The sequence below is a fragment of the Vulpes lagopus genome, chromosome 13 (assembly GCF_018345385.1).
Source record: "Vulpes lagopus strain Blue_001 chromosome 13, ASM1834538v1, whole genome shotgun sequence".
Classification (NCBI taxonomy): Eukaryota; Metazoa; Chordata; class Mammalia; order Carnivora; family Canidae; genus Vulpes; species Vulpes lagopus.
Window position 1 is genome coordinate 55,370,154 of NC_054836.1, and position 23,625 is coordinate 55,393,778.

The 23,625-nt window shown below is 40.7% G+C and overlaps 1 protein-coding gene across 13 annotated transcripts in view; it reads right to left on the reverse strand.

Moving 5' to 3' along the window:
- The window catches only part of LOC121474663 (homeobox protein aristaless-like 4), a 371,873-nt gene that overhangs the window by 285,571 nt on the left and 62,677 nt on the right, over positions 1 to 23,625 (reverse strand). For 7 of the 13 annotated variants that reach the window (XR_005983446.1, XR_005983452.1, XR_005983445.1 and 4 more), the window contains one exon: positions 1,231 to 1,396. The exons of 5 other annotated variants lie outside the window; for them this stretch is intronic. The gene's annotated coding sequence lies outside the window, so the exon portion shown is untranslated. Of the gene's footprint in view, positions 1 to 1,230; positions 1,397 to 2,322; positions 2,581 to 23,625 lie in introns of those variants that run through there. One more of the 13 variants, XR_005983447.1, reaches the window with a different exon arrangement.

Consider the following 23,625-nt stretch of genomic DNA (forward strand, 5'->3'; position numbering starts at 1 on the left):
ACACTAGTTTATAATTTCCAATGAGTTCTGTGAAAAACACAAGCCGCTTTCTATAATGAGTGCTTGCAAAGCGAAGAACTGTTAGCACCGACTCTAGATCAGCATTGTGGGGCTGACTCCAAATTATAGAAGTAGCTGGTTTAAGCCAAGTGGTGGCCTGTTTTGGTTTGGTCCTGACCCCAAAAAGAGGTTAGAGACAAAGTGAATATTTTCAACCAATTCTCCTCTAAATCTGTGAATAGCTTAATGCAAAATTTTTCTGGACCAGATAGTATTTTTAAGCCTTGCAGCACATATGGTCTTTGTCATAACTAGTCAACTTTGCCATTCCACACTTTGGCTGTGTTCCAACAAAACTCTATTTCATTGGACAAAAATAGGAGCCAGGCTGAATTTGTCCTGTGGCCATAGTGTGCTGATCCCTGACTTAGTGGTCCGAGCCAGTTTAATAAGGCCAGGCTCTCAAACCCTACCCAGGTCTTCACCCTGTCCTATGGCCAGATAAGTACCCCCACCCCCACCCCAGCAGGCCATTTCAAAAACCCTCTCTCGGCCCAGGAAGACAAGCAAAGAAAGGTGATGAGCACTGTTTCTATGAGCACTGCAGGATAAGGATGAGGTATGAGAAGAGAAGGAACTAGAATAGAGCAAGGCAGGACCCCAGCCCTAGAGACATCAGCAGGCCAGGACAGGGATGCGAGGACCCAGCTCACAAAACTGGAATGCGACAAGGCAATATTACAAGGCCAAGGCCCAACTAGACCATAAATGGCATGAATGTTGGACTAAAAATGCCTAAAATCCTCAGATTTGAACAAGGCTGAACTATAGGTGGAGGTTCCAGGCTCAAGGAAAAGATAGACATAGATGTTGGCTGAGGCACTCTGCCCTGCACCATCTACTCTCGACTCTTCATTTTGTTTGGTTTTGCTTGTTTTTTTTTTTCTTTTTAATATATTTTTAAATCTGGTAAAGTACACATCATATAACACTTATTTTCTTCAGCGGTAAGTATATTCACATTGTTGTGCAAACCAATCTCCAGAAGTTTTTGATCTTGTAAAACAAAACCGAAATGCTACACCCACTGAACAACATCTCCTCACCTGCTCCTCCACCAGCCCCGGCCACCACCGTTCTACTCTCTGGTTCTATGAGCTCGACTACCGTAGACATCTCATATAAGTGGGATAACACAGGGGCTTTTCGCGACCAGCTTATTTCACTTACGTAATGTCCTCAAGGTTCATCCATGTTGCAGCATGTGTCAGAATTTCCTTCCCTTGTAAAGCTGAATAATAGTCTATTGTTTGTATTTAGCACATGTTGTTTATCCTTCCGGGCATCGATGGACACTTGGAACACTCCTGCTTTTTGGCTGGTGTGAATGACGCTGCTGTGAACATAAGTGTACAAAGATCTCTTCACAACCTGCTTTAGATTCTTTTGAATAAACACCCAGAAGTGGCATTGCCTTGGTCTCTTTTCAAGCTGTCACCCTGACCTCCGCACTTCCTTGCAGTGGACCCGGAGATTCTGTGGCTTTTCTCGGGGCGGCAACAGCTTGCTCCCCTTCCCACGAAGAGCTCTCCCCTGCCACCGCTAGCTCCCATGGCTCTCATCGCTGCCTCTTTCCTATCAGCAAACTCTCAGGCTTAGAATATTTCTTTCCTCTGCATGGTCATCTATACATTCATTGACTGAAGAAATATTCACATGAGGCTAAGATGTGAAGACTAAGAAGACGATGGCCCGGTAAAAAGCAAATTCTGAAATTTGCTTCAGAATCAAGCAAACGGCATGTGTAAAGACTTACACTTTGCTCATCCCCTCTCGCCTTAGCCTGATTTTCTTACATGTTCTTCTACGTCCTTTGGCTTCCAACAGTCTGTGGCCTGCCCTGGCACATCCCTGATCCTCTGATCAGGAAAGGGCTTTCCGTGACCTCCCTCTAACCTTGACAGCCTCACCACCACCCCAACCACCTCCCCACCTCCGGCAGCCTCACACTTGCTTATTTCTGACAAACTCACAATCACTGCTCTGAATGCACAGATTCCTGGAAACAACTATTCTTCCTCTCTGCTCCGCAGTGGAGTGGGACAAGTTCTTCGTCCTGCCTAAGGTTTTTGAGGCAGACAAGAACAACCACCAGGGCAAAGTCCCCGTGGAAACTCCTATCCTCTAGGTGAAAACGTTTCATTATCATTTTCTATCTCTTTTTTAATCCCCCTAAAATTTCCCTTATTGAGAAATCAGACTGGCAGCCTGTACAACAGCCACTTTGCAGGATTTAACATTAATAAAAATTCCTACGATTACCTATACGTTGTGTCTTTCAACAATAGAGGAAACTTTGTAGAACGAAGCATCATCTGGTACGTTGCCACATTTATAGGGCAGCATCTTGGCCAAGATTCACATCCCCCAGGCTGCTCCTCCTTAACAAATTAAGGAAACTTACTGAAAATCAATTTATTGGGGCACCTGCGTAGCTCACTGTTTGAGTGTCTACCTTCGGCTAAGGTCATGATCCCGGGCTCCTGGAATCGAGTCCCGCATCAGGCTCCCTGTGCAGGGAGCCTGCTTCTCCCTCTGCCTGTGTCTCTGCCTCTCTCTGTGTGTCCCTCGTGAATAAATAAATAAAATCGTTTAAGAAAAGAAAATTAATCTGTTGGCTTTATTATTCCAGTGCTTGTAGATTAATAAATGAATCCTGTTTTATTAGGCCAAAATTTTTTCAAGCAAAATGAAACAAAAAAGCAGAGATATCCTCTATTTGCAGTTATTTAAAGCTATACATGAGGATATAGCTTGAAACGGAATCTCATGTATGAAACTTCAGCTTCCAAAATGTAGATTTAAAAAAAAAAACAACAAAAAACACCCAAAACACTGCTCTTGGAGTGAAGATGGTCTGTGAATCCTAGTGCACAGACTGCCATCTACTGGACATTTATGATATAAAATTAGTTTAAGCTGCTCTAGAACCAAGGGCCTTTAATAACTGAAGCAGAATCTGGAGAAGAAAAGCACATGACAAATGTTAATTCTTATAATCGAGGTAGGTGTCTGCATGGCTGCATGGGATAAGTAAATAGAATATGCGGGCACAGCAATATTCCGTGTGGAAATATTGATTACTAAGGAATTTTCATCTCCACCTTCACGATCATGTTCGTTTGCCACTCTGGCGGACACGGAATCACTGCATTCACGATAATAAATTGAGTCTCAAATTGTGGTTCCTTGGTATGGCCACAGAGCACAGGTAACTCCTACTTTGCTTCGTGCAGTAGAGTAAAAGTAGGAGTGTGGAAATTCCCTCTCTCTAAAATTATTGCAGAATAGGACAGTCTACCCAATCACCCATTCTGAAAATAGATGTCATAAGTGTACGTAGCATTGTGTACATTTAAAGGAGCAGACCAATTTTTAAGGAATTAAACCCGATCACATTCACGAGGCTGACCTTGTCATAAAGATCAATCTTCATTTCAGAAGTCAGTTCGGGGTTTTGTAGTGGTCATTATTGAAAACATCAATTATTTTTGTGTCATCTTGTAAAAAATATACTTAGTTGAGCTTTGACCTATAGTTACCTTGGAGAGATCATGCTATCCTTTGACTGGATGGGAAAAAAAACAAAACAAAACCCCATGGGTTTTGCATTTTAAAATGTACAAAGTAGCCAGTTTGGAATACTTGAAATATATATATGGACATTGTAAGGAATTGTTTTTAATAGTAAATTTATTTTTTTAAACATTTTAAAAATTTATGTGAGAGAGGGAGAGCACACAAGCTGTGTGAGTGGTAGGAGAGAGAGAGAAGCGGGCTCCCCACTGAGCCGGGAGCCTGACACAGGGCTTGATCTCAGGACCCTGGGATCAACCTGAGCCGAGAGCAGACGCTTAACTGACTGAGCCACCCAGGCACTCCTCATAATAAGTTTATTATCAGGCAAAAATTTGTGGCAGGGAAAGCTTAGGCGTGGAAAAGACAAAAATCATTAGACATTACAACCGAACCTTATAAGTCACTTGTTATTTTACTATTAATTTTCGTCCAGACTTCCCACATATATGCACCTTGTTAAAGAGGCTCTTTCAACAACACTATAATTAATTGCACCCAGTCACTATAAATCGGAAAAGTCGTTTGTGTGTTTGTGTGTGTGAATGTGTATGAGTATGAGGGTGTAACTTATGTCTATGTGTATGTGTGTGTTGTTGTTGCAGTTGTTTATCCGGCGACAGGGGTTAAATTAAAGGGTCTTTGGGGGATCCCTGGGTGGCTCAGCGGTTTAGTGCCTGCCTTCACGCCCAGGACGTGATCCTGGGGTCTAGGGTTCGAGTCCTACATTGGGCTCCCTGCATGGAGCCTGCTTCTCCCTCTGCCTGTGTCTCTGCCTCTCTCTCTCTCTCTGTGTGTCTCTCATGAATAAATAAATTTTTCTTTTTTTAAAAAGTGTCTTCTATGATGCCAGTAACAGAAATCAAGACTGATTACAGTTCAACCTTGCACAATGCAGAGTTAGGGGTACCAACTCCCTGCACAGTTGAGAATCCACATATAACTTTTAATTGCCCCCCCCCCCAACTTGACTACTATTAGCCTACTGCTGACGGGAAGCCTTACCAAGAACAAAATCAATTCACAGTTAGTTTGTATATGTATTATATACTGTATTGTTACAACAAAGTTAGTTAGAGAAAAAATGTTATTAAGAAAATCATAAGGATGGGACACCTGGGTGGCTCAGTGGTTGAATGTCTGCCTTTGACTCAGGTTGTGACCCCGGGGTCCTGGGATCGAGTCCTACACTGGGGTCCCTGCATGGAGCCTGCTTCTCCCTCTGCCTGTGTCTCTACCTCTCTCTGTGTCTCTCATAAATAAGTAAATAATCTTTTAAAAAAAGAAAATACATTTACAGTACTGTATTTATCAAAAATAACCCACATATAAGTGGTTCTCCTCACTTTCGCATGTTTTAATCCCTCATGAACAAGAAAAGAAATCTTTGTTTTACCTAAATGCAATTAAACTGAAGCTACATAGCTGAAACCAAGAGAGAAAATACAATTATGGAGTAAATCCTAAAGCACTTGTATGGTGAATTCTCATAAATGCAGAATAGTAAGAGTAATATAGAGCCAATCAGCATAGAAAACAAACTAAATATATTGGTGACTACAACTCCAAATTCATCAAGAAAACCCCATGTTTCCATACTCTGTAAATTTGTATTTTTCAAGATGGTAGCCACTGGCCACATGTAGCCATTTAAATTTAAATCCGCATTGTATTAAATAAAATTAAATTTTAGTTCCTTAGGAGCACCTGGGTGGCTCAGTTGGTTAAGCATCTGCCTTCAGCTCAGGTCATGATGCCAGAGGGCCTGGGATCAAGCCCTGGGGCAAGCTCCCTGCTCAGTGGAGAATCTGCTTCTCCCTCTCCCCTTGCCCTGCTCATGCTCTCTTTCTCTGTCTCCCTCAAATAAATAAATAAAATCTTTTAAAAAATAATAAAAAAATAGAACAAAATTTAGTTCTTTAGTCTTCCTAGCCACATTTCAAGGGCCGCAGTATTGGACCGTGTAGACATAGAACATTTTCATCATCACAGAAGCCCCTCTACACAGTGGTACTATAAATCATTAAAATCCTATTTTGGTTCTTTATTATAAGATTTCTTTTTTTTTTTTTTTTAGCAAAAGAATAACTATACTCCTCCAGTTAACAACTGTTTTATTTGCTAGTTTATTGAGTGAACATATTTCAAGCTTCAAAATAGAGCTGGCATATGTATCCATTGCTTTTAAAAGATATCTCATAAGGTTCTAGAGTTAGAAAGAAGCTAGAGATAAATATATTCTTTCACTCTCGTTTTACCAAGAAGGGCTCTCGGATAGATTCAAAGAGGAAAATTACTTGCACAAGGTCACAGGAGCTAGTCAGCTCCAACACTGGTACCCAGCTTCGTGACTTCAAGCCCTCTTTCATAATTCAAATAACAAAGGGTAAGCTCTTATCTACCCTGAAATGTACAGTCACCTGAATAAATCTTACAAGGTACATAAGGAAATTAAACTAAATATACTTGTGGAATATTTAGCAGTACTCAAAATTAACACTAGGTGTCAGATCATCAGATTTAAAAAGTTAAACCTGACGAGCAGACTTTTTAGGTATTTGATCAAAAATTATCTGTCTTCCCAAATTCACTACAAAATTCTATAGCACAGTAAAATAGCTTTGCTTGATTTCGTTGTCCCTGCAGATTGGAGTAATATAATCAGTCAGTCCCTACTTCTCCTCTTTGTTCTAAGAAGAGAATAATAATACCAACCTTTTATAAGTCTAAAATGATTTTTTGTTAATTTTTTGGTACCTTTTTAATTGTTCTTCTCTGCATGGAGACGAAACCAGAATAGTCAATACTTCATTATAAAGAGACTTAAAGAGGCGTTTACTTCATCTTATGATATGCACTTGACTATGTTTTGGGGTAAGGCTTCCTGTCAACAGTAGGCTATTAGTAGTCAAGTTTTGGGGGAATTAAAAGTTACATGTCATATATTCTTTCTTCCACATATACCTGAAGGAAAGACTTACCTGAAAGGTAACATAGCTCCAGTGCAAACGTAAAAGTCTTCCTTCAGATAATTTAAGAAAAAGACACAAATGTAAGGCAATAAATAGAGTTAATCCCATCTGACAGAAGACCATGTAGCAGGTTGAAGACTAGGGACTAGGGAAGGATCTTGGCAGAGGAAGGGGAGAGTTCATGGCAGTACAGATTAGGAGATGGGTTCTAACATGGGGTGCAGGTGGCAGAAAGGCTGAGTCCAAAGCCAGTTCAGGGAGTGAAGGGCAGAGTAAAGAGGGAAGTTTGGCAAGAGAAGGGAACAGGAAGGAGTGTGGGTAGAGATAAGGGCTACAATCTAGCCAGCCATGACTCTGCTCCTCCCTCTGAAGATGAGAACTTGATATAAGGGAAACCAGGGGCGGGGGGGCGGGGGGACAATGTGGAGGAAAGGAGTGATAGAATTAGAAGACCTCGAAAGGAAAGTGAACCCATTGTAATTCTAGGGAAAATGGGAAGGGTGCGATTAAAGAAGTCAGAGTTCAGAGCATAAGAGAAATTCAAATGAAAATATTCAACCCAAAATTTGTGCATATGACCTCAGCTTAGCGTGTGAAAAGAAAAGGACTCCACAACCAGTGGTAAAGTCAGTTTGGTTTGCTAAGCTTTGCGGCAGATCACGTGGCTCACGCTCCCATTCTCAGGTTTATGGACGCCCTAGAAACATCAGGGTTGCCTCAAGCATGTCCCACAAGGTGTCTGGACTTCCATCCCGGTACCTGGCAGCCTACATGATCCTCCTAGGGCCGTTGTCAGGTACTACAAGGACGAGGCCACACAGCCCAAAAGAATAAGTGGGCAAAACTTGCCCTTGAGGGGTAAACCTTTTAAAGCCTGCTCACATTTTTTAGGCGCCCATTCAATGATCTGTTGATCTTTTAAACCTGCCTTTCCATAGCTTCTACCTTCCACAGATTAGAACATTCCACCAAACCTTATTCCACAGAGCATCAAGTCTAATGAAGAAAAAAAAATGTTAATATGCTAATGGAAAGGTTTGGGGCGCCCTTACGACATGTAAAACTTATTAATACACATAGGGCTGGGCATGCATCCCAAAAGAAAACTCACAATTCCAATAAGCACATTTACAAAGTGAGGAAACTCACTCTTTCCTATGTTCATTTCTTCTTGTGTTTATAGGACTCACATTTCCAATGTTCTCAAACTGATCCCTTTGGCACTGCATTTTCAAAACAATCTCATAAAACTGAGGGAAACCCTGCTGTTTTATTTCTGTATTTCTAGATCAAGGAAAAGGAAAATAATGGTTAAAAGAATACAGTCCTAGCATGGGTAGAAATGATTCTTTTCCAGAGCTTTTTAATGTCCATGGAGTTCTAGGGTAGCGCAGAGGCGCCTTAGAATCTTTTATGAGGGAAGGACATCCTCTAGGATGGTGGATCCTCTAGGTGGATGTGGGTTAGAGCCCCATCCCACTCGCTTCATTCTTCTTCTATTTTATATATTGGAGTTCATTTTTTAACAAATTTTTAATGGTTCTACCGGTAAATGTTTAACAACCAGCTCTCCAGAGCATGCAAAAAGCCCTGACTTGTAGTGTTTGCCACTTGCCATAGTGTAAGTACTCCCACTATGGCCAATTTCAAACTGCCAACATGAGGTCTCTGGATACAAAAAGCTAGGGAGGAATACACACAGTCACCTCTCCCAGGCTGTGTGAGCTGGTTCCAGCACCCTTCTGCACAGCTCATTAGGGGCTCGACCAAAAGTGGAACTCAGGACCACCACATCAAGATACAATCCCACCACCAACTACCAACAGATTTGGGCTAAATTACCCAGATCAGTGTTTAAATCTCACATGCAAAAAATCTGACTTTGGACCCTTCTTCATCATGATGATTCAAAGATTTCATGAAAAATAGATGTTTCAATTTGACATGGAAATGTTCCCATCACATATTCAGGGTTTCCAGCTTCAGTAGGAGCTTAGAGGTTATTAGCCCAACCATGCTTCCTATGCCTAAGTCCCTACTGTAACGACCTTTCTGCTTATAAGCAAATGTCTCCAGTGACAGAATTTACTACCTCTAATATTACCCATTATATCTTTAGTTACAAAACACTCTTTCCTGGGACACCTAGGGGGCCCAGCGGTTGAGCATCTGCCTTTGGCCCAGGGAGTGATCCTGCAGACCTGGGATCAAGTCCCATGTTGGGCTCCCTGCATGGAGCCTGCTTCTCCCTCTGCCTGTGTCTCTGCCTCTCTCTGTGTTTCTCATGAATAAATAAATAAAATCTTTAAAAAGAAAAAAAGAAAAAGAAACACTATTTCTTAAAATAAACCAACCATCTATCCACCTTGACCCTGTATCCATTTTTCATCCTCATCCACATGAAGCCAAGAAGAATAAGTCAAACTAACCCACATTAACAGCCTCTTGGCTAGGACACTAACATTTCCATGCATCTTCTTTCCAGTCCAAACACTCCTAGCTTCCTCGACTATTGTCATGACATGATTTCAAGCCCTATCACCTCCCTAGTCACTCTCTTCTGAGCCTGCTTCAACCTGCTTGTCTTGTACTTCTCCAGGCTTGTGGCAAGTGTCATAGGCATCATGTGTCCAATTCAGAGTAAATGAGGAACAAATTCTCTGTTTACTTACTTTCTACATGGCTGCTGCACTGTCAACCTTTTGACACAAAAGACTTTCTCAAGAGCATGCCATTGTTAAGACATGGCTGCCTGAAATAATCCCCTCTGAATCGAAGGGGATGTTTGAACGCACGCAAAGGTGTTTATATTTATCATCATCTCCTTTAATCGTGTGAGATCATTCCTTTCCTTCCATACGTTTTGGAGTCTTGATTCTGTCATCCAATGTATCCCTATTTATTTTCTTGAGATCTGGGCAAAAAGACAAAATCATGTGATAACGCCTAAAACTTTTCTCCCAGGTGATATCAATCTATTCATCAAAATCATTTAGGTACCCCATTCCAACCAATTCCCCTTTGGAAAGTTAGAACTTACAATTCAATTTAGTCCTTACTGTAAATGACCTTCAGGTGATCATTATGACCAGCACATGAGTACCCAGAATAACCCACAAAGTGGTTTGACCTCAAAGTATGTGCCCTTGTATCAGTGGGACCCTCTTCCTGCATGCCTGGCGTCAAAAAAAAAAAAAAAAAAAAAAAAAAGGACTGTGAAGAGTGAACAGGTTTCCTGCTGCCTGGTCTTTGTTTAAGGTTGTGGGAGTGTGTCTGTTTGTAAATTGTTCCTTCTGGTAGTCGAGCTCCATAATTATAAGAGAATCCTAGATACTAGCCCCAAATAATGAAATCACTCATCTATTCACAATGCAAGACAGTATCTGTCACCCCAGTGTCATTCCAACACATTTCCTGCACCACAGCCTTTCACTGGAATACTTAAAAGACTATTCTTTGAGATCAACACCAAAATAAAAGACTTATCCTGTTAGGATAAGTCGGCAATTTGTACTATCTCGGGGGAGGTGCGTCTGGACGGGAGCTAGGACAAAGGCAGGGGGTTGGATTCCCATTAGTATCAATCACATGCTGTATAACAAACCTGGTCCAATGATACAGTAGCCATGGAAAGCTCTACAACTATCTATTTTCAGATAGAGAATTCAAAAGTCTGAGTGGATTTTTCTGCTATTATGAGGCACTGATTGTGGACTGGAGTTGTTTTTGTTCCATTCCAGGAAACCCATGGAAACCCATGTGTGCAGGGGTTGGGGCCAGGTAAACTCTTAAGGCTGGCTTCAAGTGCTTCCATTACAGTGAGGCCTTCAGCTCCTGGTCACCCAATATACTAACTGGCATAGGCTGAGAACTTGGGTGCTACTTGCGGGACTCCTAATTACTTTCGTGTCCCCAAAGGTAATAATACTTTGCCATCTAAGTGGGGGAAAACAGCACAGTAACCAAAACAACCCTCAGGCTTCACTTTGCGGCCTAATTCCTTTAAGGTGGAAGTTGGATGATGAACATGAAGGACTCAAATGGACACATTCCAAAGTTTACAGGAGGTGACCTTGCTCCTGGATAAGGAAAGGAAGTGAGTATGGCCCCTTGGGTGTTCACTCAGGGAGATTTGGGGAAATTCAGTCTAGGAAGTTCGGGTGGTCCCAAAGAAATTCTTGTCAAGGCCAGTGCCAATCAGGAAAGATAGAGAGGAATGCATTCGAAATTCCCCTGGAAGTTGGAGCTATAAAATAGCCATGAATTTTTGTTGAGTGTGTAGTAAAGAGGAGATAAGAGAAAGATGTGGAAATGGAGTAGAAATATCATTCTGTATTCATAACTTTATTTTAATTTTACTAAACTTGTGAAATAATTATTTTTGAACCATTTTACCGACGACAAAACGAAGTCTCAGGTTGAGACTAGCCCAAGATCACAGCTAGCAAATGAAGGAGTCAGAGTTCAAAAATCAAGTTTGACCCCCAAATCCATGTTTTCCCTTCTTAAGAAAGAAGAGAGAAAAGAAAGAAGGATAAGAATGAGAGGAAAACAATGTTGAGTTTCTAACATAGACTAAGTACATATTTATTTTTGCTTATCTGTCTTATTTATTTTCACACGGGTATTTATTTTTATTTTATGTAATCTTTAAGACGACAGATGTAGTTGCCACTTTTGTTCTACTTTACAACTGTAACTGTGATTTTTTTTGTGTGACTCTGAGGGTCCCACAGCACATTCAATCCCTATCTATCACTTTTCACTCTTCCCTTGATACGTTCAAGGTTTGGGGCTAGTATATAAAATATTCAAAGGCCGGGGCCTATTGCTGTCTCCAGAGCTACAACTCAAAAGAGACATATTAAGGCTGAGGAATCTCAATGACATCTGAAGCACACTGCTCTAAAGCACACCAGTGCTTGTCTGCCTCAAAAATGGGAGGCCACAGAGTAGATGGGCAGCATGAAGAGCTTCTCCTCTACCACTAGAGGACATCGTTCCTGTTTTGTCCCGGGTGGATTCCTGCCGCCACTGTGCTCCACATCCCTGAGCTCTGCCCGGGAAGAGAAGGTATCTGTCCTCCTCTCTTCCTAGAGCAAGGTTCAGCCCCAAGCCAAAGCAGCCCAGGCTGACCCTGCAGCCCTTCCAAGTGGTTCACCCAGAAATCTCCCCAAAGCAAAAGCAAACTTTGCTTCACTTCTCCCAGCGAGTGATTGTGACCCCAAGCCAAAGCAGCCCAGGCTGACCCTGCAGCCCTTCCAAGTGGTTCACCCAGAAATCTCCCCAAAGCAAAAGCAAACTTTGCTTCACTTCTCCCAGCGAGTGATTGTGACCAGCCCAGTGGTCATCTCTTTCTACACTCCTCATTATCTCATTTGAGGAATTGTCTCACCTATCCCCATCCTTGGGCCTTGCTCAAGACAACCCCAGTCCACCCTGATAGGTTTGATGATTTGAATCACAGAAAGATTGAAATGAGAGGGGCAACAAGTAGTCTTGGCCCCTTCCCTCCCAGAAGTCATCCGAGCTCCTTAAGCAAAATTACAAAATTACCTACTTTAGTCCCAAATAATGATTCATCTCACAGGGGGGAAAAAGTTGCCTCCCACCTTGCCAGACTCCCTACACAGATAAAGAAACTAAAGCTCAGAAACGTTATAACAAAGAAAGAAGATGAGAAAGGAGAAAATATACCCAAGTTCTTTCAGCTAGTTGGTGAGAGAGCAAACCAAGGTCTAACCGTATGATGTCATGTGCCTCAAGGAAAACTGTGATTCAAAATGTGGAACATTCATTCTTGGGGTGCTCCCCCTGGGAGCCCGGTTACCATGCTGTGAGAAGCCCATCCTTCTCACGTGCTGCATGGAGAAGCCACTGGTAGGCACTGCAGTCCATAATCCCAGCTAAACCCAGCCCCTCTGTAGTTCCAACCCCGGTGCCCGCATGGACCCTCCACAGGATTCCAATCCCAACCATTCCAGTCACCCTCAGCGGTTTCAGTCTTCCCAGCTGAGGCCCCGGACATGAAAGAACAAAGAATCCATCCTGCTTGCACCCTGGCTGAATGCCTGACAATAAAAAGGTTGTTTCACCTCTGAGGTTTGATGTGACTGTTAGGCAGGAACAGATAATTCTAGAAATTCCTCAAGAAGGCTAAGAGATCAGATACCCTAAAAAGCAAGGTTTGTGGTCATCCTCTAGACAAACAGCATCATATGCTGCAATGTGCCCTCTGTCACATAAGCCAGCCAAATGCAAATCTCTCACATAATAATCTTTGGCCGAGGGGCTCAATATACACATCACTGGGCTATTGTTAACCAAATATTGTTCATGTTGGGCCAGGAAAACCTTTACTGGCAACAGTGGAACATCTGGATGTGGAATTCACTGCCATGGAAAATATAAAAAACATTCTTCAGTGAAAAACACTGATCATCTGGAAAAAGCTTTATCAGTATTTTACTGATGCTTTTCATTTTCTTACGAGGCAAAAACAGTTTCTCCTAGATCTAGGTTACATTCAGAACTTTTTAATAAATAGTCCCCTAACCCCTATTATGTAGATAACAGGGCATAAGAAATGAGAAATTGTCTAAATTGTGGAAAAGATTAGATATATCTATGAAGTGCGAGACAAAGACCCATAAATATGAGGTTTTCTTATTTCTTGTTTCTTTAGCATATACGGTGTATCATTATATGTGTTGTGTCTGTGGATTTATGACTATGAAACAACAAAATAGACAAAATAAACCTCTAGTAAATCTCTTGGTTGTACGGAACTAAAACATAAGGATAAAATTTTGATAGCCCTATTTTCATCATTTTTCTATCTTAATAGCAAGCTGTTAAAGTCAAGCAGAACATATAACCTTACAGATGTATTTACAGACTTGTAACTATACACAGTTAATCCTTGAACAATGCAGGGATTAGGGGCACGCTGTGTACAGCTAAAAATCCGAGTATATATTTTGACTTCCCAAAAACTCACCAATAGCCTATTGTTGACCGGAAACCTTATTGATAACGTTAATAGTCGATACACACATATTTTGTATATCTACGTATTATATACTCCACTTTTACAACAAATCTAGAAAAAGGGAAATGATATTAAGAGAATCATGAGGGATATTCATTTGAAATAATTTACTGTATTTATTTTTTAAAATGTGTAAATGAACTGGTACAGTTCAAATTCGTGCTGTTTGAAGATCAACTATATGTTTATTTATTAACTATCTTAGTTCATTTGGGGGTGGTACAGTAATACCGTAGACTGAGTAGCTTATAACAACAGAAATTATTTCTCATAGTTCTGGAACCTGGGAAGTCCAAGATCAAGATTCCAACAGATTTGGTATCTGGTGAGAGGCCACTTCCCAGTTCCTAGATGGCCATTTTTCATGGTGTCCTCTCGTGAGGGAAGAAGCAAGGAAATCTGGGGTCTCTTTCACGAGGGCACTAACCCCATTATTGAGGGTTCCAATCTACTGACCTAATTAGATTCCCCAGAGGACCCAACTCCAAATAGCTTCACGTTGGGGATTTGGTTTCATCATATGAATTTGGGGGGTATACAGAAATTTAGCCTATGGCATAAGCTGTGTAGTGCCCATAGTCAAACATTTATTCACATATTTATTTACTGAAAAAATATGTACTGAACACCAACTATGTTCAGGCATGGTTCTAGGTGCTGGAAATAACAATGATGAGAAAAAGAAACAAGACCCCTCCCCTCATTAAGCTTACAGTAGGGGGAGCGTTAAATGATAAATAAATAACAAGATCTAGGGTCTCTGAGGATTCAAGGCAACAACAGGTTTGACACAAAGAACTTTTGAAACATGGGCTCGCACAGCAAAGAAGTAAAGTAGAAGCGTGTTCTTCTACCGTCTCAAATCCTATACCTCCCTTTCCTTGAGTAGCTTGGTCTCCCTTCAAGTGAGACATCTTGATAACGGTACAGCCACCCTCCCATCGTGGAAACCAAGGAGTCAGAACTTCCCTCTCCTGACCCTGCGATAGTGGGGAGAAGGGCTAATGACTGCGGTGTAGCCAAACAGGACTTTTTTGATTCCCCATTGGCAGACTCTTCACTGCTCTGGATGGTGGCAGGCTAACCTGGCCACATCCGCAAAGAGGATCTTGCCACGTGGATGGTTAATCCTATAGGTCAGCTTGGCTAGGCTGGAGTCACCAGATATCAGGTCAAACATTATTTTAGATGTTTTTGTGAAGGTATTTTAAGATGATGTTAATACTTAAATCAGCAGATGGAGTAGCACCGTAAAAAGACAAATTAAATTTTACAAAATCCCCCCCGTTTCAACTTATGTATCAGACCAACAAACTTCCCTCTGCTCATGACTGGACAGAGGAGCCCACAACCATGCACCCTCGCTGACACAAGAAAGCTGTAGTTGTTGAAACCCGTGGTATCTCCAATATCTCCTGCTTTTTCTTCCCTGAACCTTGTCCCAGTCTCTTCCCGCCTCCAGTAAACCACATACCTACTGAGGACATTTTTGGCATCCTCACATGAATTCTGGTTTGATTCACACGCTATAATTAAAGCCTTCCTTATCTCCCCAGTTAGGTCCTTCAGAGCAGAAACCATGCTCCACGCTCCCCCCCACCATCCACGGTGACCCTTCAGGGTCCTGCCCGGGACGGCTGTTGAGTAGGCCTCTTGGAGGTGTTGGAAGTCAATGCCTCCCTGAAAGACCAACTCGCAGTTTGAGAATCTTGTTACCCGTGGGAGTAGTGACTAATCTGATTCATAGAGCATCTTTCTGCCAATGAGTTCTAAACATTTGAGCACATTATTTCCTGCATGCAAGACAATTTTTTTTGACAATCAGAAATCCAACAAAGACAAAACAGTGCAGTGATTTTTTTCCCACAGAGTCAGTGGAAGGTAATCTGAGAAAAAGGCAACCACAACTGTCCTTATTTTCAGTAAGTTGTGTTTTTAGGACGCTAGTCTGTGTGGTTGATCTATAGCCTTTTTTTCTCTAATCGAAACTATCACTTATCAATATTTGAGGTGAAACTGGAATGCCTGCCCACCCATCCCCGACTGACAGGGAGAGAGAGGATAAGGAGAGGGGATGGGAGGCCCAGTGGAAGCTGTTCCTATCTGTAAGGCAGCCCGAAGGAGACTGGGTGCATTATCTTTGTCGCTCCAACTCCTGTATTGCTGCGCATTATAGAAATCAGGCAACGGGTAGAGGTTTAGGGGCTGACCACAGCTAAGATGTGACATTTAGCACATTAATAATGAAGACCTCTTTTCCAATCCCTCTTAAGTAGAATGGTAGCTTTAAAGCATTTCTAATCAGGCAAAAATGTTTCTAAAGCAGCTCCCATTATTCAGTCCCTCCCCTGAGCTTGAAGGTAAGTTTACAGTCACCGGATCGGAGGTTGCAGATTTGAGATCTCTTAACTTAAATTTCTACATTTTGAAGCTCTAGAAGTTAGTAAGGGGAAGTAGCAACAAAATAAGAAACAAAGCTTCCAGGCTGCGAACCCATGTGTACATTGCTAGCTGCTATCAGCACACAGTTCAAATTTCAATTAATAAATTATTAATTATATGGCCAGAAAGATCAAGTTGGTGAAAACTCCTAGGATAAAGCCTAAGTAATCATGGCATGATGGTCTTAATGTAGACACAAAAAAGGGAAAATTCAGCCCCTATTGTTTTAAACTCCCTTCTTTGAATTTACGACAGACACCATTAACTGCCAAGCTCAGATGCAAAAGGCAATGAGACAAGAAAAGTAAAATTTAAGACAGCTGAAAGGAAACTTGGCTTCCAGTGTAACTTTCCCATTAAATTACTATCATCACAGACTCATTTCCACCATAGTCGAGGTTGTTCGCTTTTACGATGAGACTCTAATAGGCAATGCAGGAAAATTCTCGTTCCGCTACAGAGCCCCAAACATGGTGATTACGCTACTTCAATGCCTCATACACACCAAGAGCAGCCATAAAACCCCATTAGGAACAGCTCTCTGCATGTGGTGCCTAGTAAATGCTATAGAGCGTCAGTTCCTGTAGCTGCTTAGAGTTTGGCCAAAATGAGGCCCTCAGATGAAATCCAGCTCCTAAAAGAGCCATTTCCAATTCTTACCTAGGAAATAAAGAATTTATACCTGGGCTTCGGGTACAGAAGTGCCACTGAGGCCTGGCATGAATCACTTAACTCTGAGCTTCATTGTTCTCCTGTGCAAAGTGGGGACAATGATGATGATGATAATAACAGAAGAGATAATAATAATAGCCAACACTTCCAGATACTGTTCTCAGCAATTCATTTGTATGACTCGTTAATAATTAGGACATAAGACAGGTACAGGTATCAACTGCCCTCCCCTCTATGGCCTTAGGTCTCAGGGCAAGTTAACCTCACCTCTTGGACATCATGGAACTGATCTCAAGTGGTACCCTCCAAGGGAACAGGCCTTAAAATCTAAGAGGGAAAACAGCAGGAGGATGCTGCATGCAGGATGTATATCTGTGGCACTAAACAAACAAACATGCAAAAACACCACAGCATACAATTTTGACTTTGCCCCTGTTTCTGGCAGAGCTCCTAAAACCCTTGGAATTTCCTGATGGGGGTGTCTTTTCTTATTCACAGCCAGCCCCTTTCTACCACACCTGAGTTGGTAATGAGGTGACTCAGGGAGGCCCTTAGGGGAAGTCCAAGCACAGGATTAGGGTTGGGACTCTCAGCCTCACCACTCAACCTCTGGGGAAGGGACTAGGGGCTGGAGATTGAGTACAATTACCATGGCCAATGATTTAATCAATCGCATTTGAAACACCACGAAATTTCATTTAAAAACTCTTGAACAGTGGGATTTGGGGAGCTTCCTGAGTGGTGAACACATCAGGGTGCTGAGAGGGTGGCCCATCCAAAGGGGGTGTGGAAGCATTTGACTGCCTCTGAGTTGTATCTTTGAAAATAAAACTGTGATTGTAAGTACAGCATTTTCTGGGATCCCTGGGTGGCTCAGTGGCTTAGCACCTGCCTTTGGCCCAGGGCATGATCCTGGGGTCCCAGGATGGTGTCCCACATGGGGCTCCCTGCATGGAGCCTGCTTTTCCCTCTGTCTGTGTCTCTGCCTCTCTCTCTCTCTCTCTCTCTGTGTGTCTCATGAATAAATAAATATAATCTTTTTAAAAAGTGCAGCATTTTCCTGAGTTCCATGGGTAGTTCTAGCAAATTATTCCACCTGAGGTGGAATTGTGAGAACGTCTGAATATGCAGTTGACAGAAATGTGAGTAGTCTGGTGACCCCATCTGCAACCAGTGTCTGAAGTAAGGGCAGTCTGTGGGACTGAGCCCTTACCTTTTGGGGTCTGCACTAAGTTCAGTAAAATTCAGTAAAAACTGAATTGAATTCCAGGAGAGTTGGTTATTGTTGAAATAAAAAGAACATCCCCAATGGCTAATTAATTGGCTAAGTCAAGCTCAGGGGCAGAGATGGGTAAGTCTAAAATGGAGTGGTACAATGGACTCCGTGACTCGTGAAGTAACCTGTATTTCTAGCAATTAGAAAAAAAGAAACATAGAAAATGTTTATTTATTACATAATACAGGCATTTCCCCAATCACTGAGGTCATCTGACCCCAATCTGAATGGGAAGATAGCCTTATTATAAAACCACAGCTGAAATTTTCCATGAGGAACCTGTATCTTTTGCAGTTTACTTAAAGACTTTTTTCCTCAGGAGAAAAGACACATATATATCGGGGGGAGGTGGGTTAATAAAAGATTTTATGCAATCATAAAAATTTATTGTAAGATTTCTTTTTAAAGGGGTCTTTTCATCAATTTATTGTCCTACAGCCCACCGTGATACTTAGCATTCTAAATAAAAAGACAAAGAACGCTTGGCCTTAAGTCACCACTTGTGTAATCTAAAACACTTCAGCAAAAGTGGGAAATAGATGAAGGAATGGAGAAAAGAAGAAAGAGAAGAAAGAGGGGAGAGGGGCAGGGAAGGAGGGGGGCGGACGTCTGCCTTCCCCACGCTAATCTGCAGCCATTCTTTTGTCAGGTATTAATGTGATCTAATGAAACATCAACCTCTATTTTGATCTCTTGCTGCTACAGCACCCTCAATTTATTAGGTACTTGCTTGCATTTCAAAACACAACAATGCTTTGAAGGATGATTGGCCTCCTCTGATCAAAGCAAATTTCATTAGCTGAAATAGCTTGACTTCTAGCTGGCCTATAATACGGAATTGGAAAAAAAATTTTAATGTCTCTATAAAAATACCTACCAAAGGCCTTTCAATAATGTTTATTTTTCTTCAAAAGACAAAAGAAAGACTGCGTAGCTAAATAATTTCTTATCTAATTGAAAAACCTAGTGCTCAAAAACCATTCAGGAAATTTTCATATAAATTAAAATTGAAATGCTACCACGTGAACTGCAAAAACCTTACTTAACAGAACTGAAAATGACTTAGAAAAACTAGGAGACCACATAGTTAATTTTTATAAAGCTCCCAATTGATAGGACTTAAATGCACCCAATTCTTGGGGATTTAGAAATTGATAATCCAAATCATAGACTTTTTTAGGGACTGTTTCTAGATTCTTCTTTCTCTGGCTGCATTTTGGGTATTTAACTGCTTTTAATCTCAACCACTGAGTTTGGTAAAGAGTGAAAGAGAAGATCAAGCCCAAATTTTCAACCCAGTCTTTGTTTGGTAACTTGGTTACTTGACTGGAAAATTCCAAACCACTCATTAACATGGGTTTCCAGATTCTCTGTCTTTATTTTTATTATTTCACAATTCTTCTGTTATTGTTTGTTAAGAAAAAAAATGTTAAAGTCATTTGTAATAATTTTACAATAGAAAATCTTAGATATTTAGGAACAATGAGATTTTCTTTTTTTATAAATTTATTTTTTATTGATGTTCAATTTGCCAACATATAGAATAACACCCAGTGCTCATCCCATCAAGTGCCCCCCTCAGTGCCCGTCATCCAGTCACCCCCACCCCCCGCCCACCTCCCCTTCTACCACCCCTAGTTCGTTTCCCAGAGTTAGGAGTCTCTCATGTTCTGTTTCCCTCCCTGATATTTCCCACTCATTTTTTCTCCTTTCCCCTTTATTCCCTGAAAGAGACTTTCAAATGGTCAATCAGGTTAAGTTAAAAAGAAACACATTCATCAAAACAAATGCTCTTCTATCTTATATATTATGGCATTTGCATTTTTCTGTAATTTTGTACTTTAACTATGTAAACACAACGTCCACTGTAAAAGATTTTAGGGTTTTTCTCATTTTTAATAACTTTTGCTACATGCACTGTAAATTACCAATAATTGGGGAAATCAGATGACATTTGCATTCAAGCCACTTAGTATAATTGTATAAAGAGCAAATTTGGGAATTTATCACTGGGTAAATTCATTTAAAGATTCCCACTTCTCTGAATAATTAAATTTAGCTCAAATTTTAGACCATTAAGAACACTGAGACCGAGGAAGAAATTCTGTCCATGGACTTCAGCAACAGCTCCTGCCTGAGAATTTCCAGCCTGTTCTTCCTGATGGTCTGCCCCACTGCTAGGAGACTTGCTCAGCCAAGCCCCACAATTGCATTAGGTCAATTCCTCATGATAAACGAGAATATATATCTCCTACTGGTTCTGTTTCTCTGACTGAACCCTGACTGATACGCTCCCCGACACTCTTGCCAGCCTCCCCAGGACCCATACCTTCTCCTCTCTGAAAAGCCTTGACTTACATCCCATCTCCCCATCTTTCTTGGTACCATAAAGGTAGATATATCAGAGAGGGAGAGAAATCCACTACTAGTAAGAACTATAAGCAACAAGGCATTTTAAACTTTCCTACCTGTCTTCCTCTTGTCCAACATTTCATTATAAAGAATTTTTAATTGCAGAAATTTTGAATTTTTTTATACTAAACACTGTACAACCTAGATTCCACAATTAACATTTTATTAGACTTACTTCATGTTATCTATCCATCCATATATCTCTCTACTCATCCACCGATCCCTCTTATTTCTGATGCATTTTATTTTAAAAAAATAGATTTTATTTATTTATTCATGAGAGACACAGAGACAGAGGCAGAGGGAGAAGCAGGCTCCCCACAAGGAGCCCCATGTGGGACTTGATCCTGGGACTTCGGGATCATGCCCTGAGCAAAAGGCAGACGCTCAACCACTGAGCCACCCAGGCGTCCCTTTCTGATGCATTTTAAAATAAGTTGCAGACATTAGTACTCTTCTTCCTAAGTGCCTCAGCACACATATCATTAATTAAAATTTAATATTCATTCATTGCTCTTTTTTGGAAGATTTCATACAATGAAATGCCCAAATCTTAAGCATGCCATTCCATAAGGTTTGCTGTTGCTGTTGTTATTGCTATTGCTGCTTCTAAAGACTCAATTTTTTGAGCAGTTTTAGGCCACAGCAAAATAGAAAGGTAAGAGATTTCCCATATACCGCCTACCCTCACAAATGCATAGCCTCTCCTATTACCAACCTCCCTCACCAGAATGGTGTATTTATTACAATTGATGAATTTCAATTAACACATCATAATCACCTAAAATCCACAGTTTACATTATGATTCACTCTCGTGTTGTACATTCTGTGGGTACAGACAAATGTTTAATGACATGCATCCATCATTACAGTATCATACATGGTATTATCACTGCCCTAAAAATCTGTGCTCTGCCTATTGATCTCTTCCCCCTCCCCAACCCATGGAAACCACTGATCTTTTAACTGTCTCTACAGGTTTGTCTTCCATTCAATGAGTTTTGACAAATGCATCCAAACAATGTGACCCAAAATTTATCAATAGGAATTTGTTACCTAGAGTTCCCCTACGTTCCTTCCCAGTCAATCTTAGTCTCACCCCACCAGAAGCAACCACTGATAAGATTTATTTTCCTCCCAAATTAGTTTTGCATGTTCAAGAAACTTATAAATACGGAATCATAGAGTATGCAGTATTTCGTATATAGCTTCTTTTTTTCAGCATGTTTTTAAGATTCATCCATGTTGTCGGGCATATCACTTGTTCTGCTTTGCTATTAAGAAGCATTTAATTGTATGAAAAAACCACAGTCTGTTTATGCATTCTCCTATTAATGGATATCTTGGTTGTTTTCAGCTATTAAAAATAAAGCTGATGTGAACATTCTTATATTAAAAATCAACCAATCAATAAATAAAGAGAAATCCAAGATTATATTGCAAGTTCCATTCCTCACATGATCAAATATTTACTGTACAACTAGCATTTGGAAAGCACTATTTTAAGCACTGATGCCCAGAAGCTTAAAACCCAACAGTAGAACAAAATGTGTGTAAATTATCACTGTAAAAAGTAGAGGTGCTGCAAGAATGTGAAATTGAGTGTATCTGGAAAGGTTTCAGGAAAGAGCATCAGTGTATAAGTCTACAAAAGTGTGCTTGGACTATATTTCAGAGAGTTTTTAATGGGAGGAGAGTTTTATTGACTTCAACAAATAATGAAAAGGAAATCGCTGAAGGATTTTAAACAGGAATGTGTTAATCAGAACTGTGTTTTGACTAGATCCTTCTAGAGTTTGTGGCAGATTGAAGGGAATTAAGATTCCATTTAGAAGGCCATTATACCCAAGTGAGGTCCTGGGGAAACCTGCCCAAAGGTGGGGGCAGTGAGAATGAAAGGAGGGAATAGGTTTGTTACAAATGGACCTATAGAATTCAGCTACCAACTACTTTTTTTTATGCACCCTCTGATTACTTTGTAATTCAACACAGACACATATACATAAATAACTGAAACAGAAGTTTCACAAAAATATTCCCTTACTGTGTGTAATGCACGCTAATATTTTCTATTGTTTTACTTTCTTTTTTTATTTAAAAGCTGAGAGTAAACCACTAAACTGATTTCGTAATCTGTTGGGTCATGAACTGTGGCTGAAAAAACATTAGACTAGACAACGGTAATAAAAGTGATTCAGATTCAAATATGGGCAATTGGGAGAAGGGTGGTTTCATGTACTTGAAAATACTTTATTGAGAAGTCTCAACTTGTTGGGGAATAAACATAAGACAACTTAATTTTTTCCAGTAGTAATTGCCTTCAGCTATGCTCTATCACTCACCTTATCCCCATCTGGCTTCATAACTTTTCTTTCTTTCTGTTTGTTTGTTTGTTTGTTTATAAAGATTTTATTTATTTGTTCATGAGAGATACAGAGAGAGAGAGAGACATAGGTTAGAGGGAGAAGCAGGCTGTCTGAGGAGCCTGACAGGACTCGATCCCAGGACTCCAGGATCTCAACCTGAGCCAAAGGCAGACACTCAATCACTGAGCCAACCAGGTGTCCCTCTGTTAGTTTTTTTAATAGACTTCAAGACTACAACATTGGGTGAGGCATAATGCTTTTTTCATTAGATGCTATTATTATTCATGGCCCTCTTTTTATTTATGTATTAAGTACTTATTAATATTGTAATCCATTACCCACAAATCACTCACCCAACCGGAGAATTCAAATAATGGCAAAAACTTACATTTATTTATGTACATCTCCCAATTCTATCTCGTGCCTCCTCTTACCTAATATGACTAATATATCAAATTATGTTTATTATTCCCCTGATTTTTAAAAAAGATTTTATTCATTTTTTTTATTTAAGAGAGAGAGAAAGCATAAGTCAGGAGGAGGGGCAGAGGGAGAAGCAGACTCTCCACTGAGCAGGGAGCCTGATGCAGGGCTTAATCCCAGGACCCCAGGATCATGACCTAAGCTGAAGACAGATGCTTAACTTACAGCTATCCTGGCACCCCTCATTCCCCTGATTTAAAAAAAAAATAATTTGCTACAAATGCTGGGTTAAAACAAAGTGATAAAGCTCTATAATCTTGGAGGGCTGGCTTTTTTTAATTTTCTTTTTTTGCTCATTATATTATTAGTATTCA